Consider the following 2959-nt stretch of genomic DNA (forward strand, 5'->3'; position numbering starts at 1 on the left):
TTCATCGTGGTTTGCAGAACACAGGAACTCGATTTGGGCATGGGGAAGTTAATTATATTATTCTGTAGCTCCGGTGGGTGGTTGGACGGCGCCCATAGTAGGCCCTGCTTCTATCTTTTGCGTCTGTTATTTTTGTCTATTTGTCTTTCTTCTTCCCTGCACTATATTATTATGGCCGTGGCGTCGGTAGCCTAGTGGTCAGGCTACCGGACTCGTAATCGTGAGATTGCGGGTTCGGGGGTTCGAGCCTTAGCTCGGCCCGACGTCGTGTCCTTGGGAAGACACTTTACACGAACTTCCCACTTGGCTCGGTCCTATCGGAGACGGACGTTAAATTAGGAGGTCCCGTCTCTTAAATAACCTAATAGTGTTGATAGGGGCTTTAGCTTTAACTCATACCATTTCACCATTTCTATATGACCGTTATTGTGTCAATGTGATTCTCTCTACTTGGACCTGTGCTCAGTATCTTTTTTTACTTCTGTCCCATTGCACACAGGTCAGTGGCCTGTTGAAAATCTAGAACTAATCTGTGTCTTTTAAATCTCTGTTATTTTATGCAATGTTCTTTGGTACTTTGATAATTATACTGTGCTAGTTCTACGCCCTTGTCAACTCCGAAACGTTATTTTAGAGGCAGTGCTTCCGATTTTGCGCAGGTGGTAGGCGGGCGTTCTTGTGTGGTTTGCTACTTCTTTCCTATCAGACGTATATCGTCCTTATCTCTCCTTGTTCATTTCCTTGTATTTTACTATCTAGTCACACCTACAATCATGGGCACGTATATATGACCTATTGTGTTGTAAGTGCTGTGAAACACTCACTAAACATAAACCTAAAATTAACCCCTTACTTTCAAGTGTCGCAAAGCCCTTATTAATGTCGGTGATTGGCTGGCAGTCTGGTGTGGTTTACTCCATCTTTCTTGTCAAACACCAATCATCCTCCTCTCCCCTCCTTCATTTCTTTGTATGTTACTCTCTAGTTAGGTACCTCTAATCTTCGACACGTACACGATCTGTTTACGGTTGCAAGGGCCATAAAACTCTTACTAAAACTTAAACTCCTAATTTAGCCTACACCTCTGATAGGGCCAAAACCAGGTTGCCGGAGTACCTTGAGGACTCCCCAAAAACTGCCAAGAATGCCCAAGCGGAGATTCCAACCAGGCCGTCTGCCTTGTACATGAAACCAGCTAAACTGTCTGCTCACCCTCTCTGACCTTCATAATGTATATTTGTAAAGTGTCGGATCACTTTTGGACCGACTCATTATTTACCTGTCACGTGACAGGCTGACACGTTCAACGTAATCGGATCCATCGTGTCTGTTGTTATAGAGGCACCAGTGGTCAAATGGTCATTGCGTTTTGGCTCACATTGTCAAGTGATTCGGCGTCATGGCTTATAAATGTGTTGTCTGTAGGTTGTGATCTTTTGCAAGACATTGCATCCTCTGCTTATAAAAACCAGGGCTCTGATCTGACTGTGTGTTAGTCAACTTGTATTGTAAAACAACTTAAGTGTGCTATATATAGATCTAATATACCTTTAGGCGTGTTCTATACTGTGGGTTATTCTATGCTGGTGGCTGGATGGCTAACAATGTCAAGCTATTCGGTGTCAAGGCTTTTAATTGGATGCTGTGTCTAATGTGCAACTTTTGCTTGAAACCTTTCTCTGACAATATGTTAGTGAAACTGTAAAACTTCTATACAGCATGCTGTATTATGATGTGCTTTTTGGCGCGTTCTAAACTGTAATTTATTCTATGCGGGTGGCTAGACGGCGCCTGAGGGGTAGGCATACCTTTTTTCTTCTCCTCTCTTGTTTCTATGTGCCGGTCTTACTTTTTCCCCCTGCTCTAAATAGTCGTTATCGTGTCGAAGTGGATCTTTTTACTCAATACGTAATTATTCTGTGTATGTTTACACTATCATTGGTATGACCACCGAGGATAAGTAAAAATGGTATGTGTTTTTTTAATGGTTTTTTTTTTTTTTTTTTTTTTTTTTTGGGGGGGGGTTTTTTTTTTTTTTTTTTTTTTTTTTTTTTTTTTGGGGGGGTGTTTTACTGGCCGCTGTGGTGCTGACAGTCACGAACTTGGAATTGCCTCGCTAATGTTAGAGGTCCGAATCAAAGTGGGATCCAATGTCTCTGTCGTACTTGTTAGAGTACTTTTCGTTTCATTCCGAGTCCAGTTAGGTATTAAATTTGTGTGCGTTTTTGTAATATCCATAATGTGGTTTGGGTGACGCTGTGTTGTTACTTTGGACCTCATTTATGAGATTCTGTTGTGGGTAGTTGATGGCGTTCTGGTGTGGTTTGCTCCTTCTTTCCTATTAAACATCTATCATCCTTTATCTCTCCATCTTCTTCTCTTTTTGTATTGCTGTCCAACACCTCAAGTCTTCAGCACTTATAGCTTATATGACCTATTTGTGTTGCGAGAGCCTTTAAAATATTATGACAAAACTGAACTAAATAGACATATAATATTATTGTTGAAGCTGGTGGTTATTGGTCGCTCTATCGTGGCCTGTTCCCATTAAGTTTATGTAGTGTTTTTGTTGCGGTGATCCGCTTTCGGATTGCTTGTGGCCAAGTCTACTGTTTTGCCTGTAATAGTCAGCTGATTCTAAGACACCAAAACAGTAAAACTAAACGAATCACTTGTATGACGTAGCGTCTGGTTTGCCTGAAAACGGGGGTCTGGGGAAAGGGTGGAAGGGTTACTTTAGTAATCGGTAGGCCCAGTCCGGCTTCAGGGGAGGAAGGCATGAGTTCGTTACGAGCCATGCCCTCTATTCTGTGTCCCGTTTGTGTGAGGTTTCAGCAGCATAATATTCGTAATCGCTGTGGCAACAACCTGGTGTCCGGCTGTGATTGTGTTACGTGCATAACCCTATTCTGTGCCCTTGAGATGAAGTTATCAGAGCTGAGGAGGAGGAGGAGGGGGG

Source organism: Aplysia californica, unplaced genomic scaffold (genome assembly GCF_000002075.1).
Source record: "Aplysia californica isolate F4 #8 unplaced genomic scaffold, AplCal3.0 scaffold00086, whole genome shotgun sequence".
Classification (NCBI taxonomy): Eukaryota; Metazoa; Mollusca; class Gastropoda; order Aplysiida; family Aplysiidae; genus Aplysia; species Aplysia californica.